Here is a 1,080-nt window from a genome sequence, read left to right on the forward strand (position 1 = left end):
CATTCTTCCATTAATGATTGAAAGTCCAGGCCCTGAGGCAGCTAAACAGCCCCAAATTATGATGCTCCTCCACCATGCTTCACGGTGGGTATGAGGTGTTGATGTTGGTGAGCTGTTACTCCCCCCCCCCCCACCTATGTGTGTTACGCCCAACGCCAGTGATTTCCGTAATTCTTTAGCAGACACGCTAGGTTTTTTTTTTTTTTTTAAATCTCAGTATTCTGCGCTGAACTCTTGGCGTCACTTTTGGTGGGCGGCTACTCCTTAGGAGAGAAGAGACAGTGCCAAACTCTCCATTTACGGAGGGCTTCTCTGTCAATTGATAAACTTTGAGATGGTTTTGTATCCTTTCCCAGCTTTATACAAATCAACAATCCTTGATCGCAGGTCTTCAGACAGCTCTTTTGACCGAGCCATGATGCGAATCAATACAATTCTTACCAGGTGTGTTTTGTAGTGGACAGGGCAACTTTAAACCACAAAATAATGATTTTTGTATAATTTTGTAGAATTTTTGTAAGTCGGAAATCCGAGGGAGCTCATCGCTGTCGACACGACAGTAACAATAGAACCTATTGTTATTTGGGTTTGAGTTTCCCGAGGGACAGATAGTTGACGGACACACACAGGAAGTCTGTGTTGTTACGTTTGTTATGGTCGGAGCTGCAATAAACGTGGACTCAAATGAGTTCAAGATAGATGATTAATGATTCATTAAGATTATCTTAATCTTATTATAAATTAATTATAATTAATTTACTAATTAATTAATAAAATAATAATAATAAATAATAAATAAATAATAATTCTAAATTAATCTTAATTATTAATCTATGTCAATTTTTTTTAAAAAATCGGTTTTTATATATATATATACATTGGGGCAAAAAAGTATTTAGTCAAACACTAATTGTGCAAGTTCTCCCACCAGAAAAGATCAGAGAGGCCTGTGATTGTCAACATGGGTAAACCCTCAACCATGAGAGACCGAATGTGGAAAAAAAAAAGAAAATCCAATTTTTTGATTTTTAAATAACTTCTTTCCAAATTACAGTGGAAAATAAGTATTTGGTCACCTAC

The sequence above is a fragment of the Corythoichthys intestinalis genome, chromosome 19 (assembly GCF_030265065.1).
Source record: "Corythoichthys intestinalis isolate RoL2023-P3 chromosome 19, ASM3026506v1, whole genome shotgun sequence".
Taxonomy (NCBI): Eukaryota; Metazoa; Chordata; class Actinopteri; order Syngnathiformes; family Syngnathidae; genus Corythoichthys; species Corythoichthys intestinalis.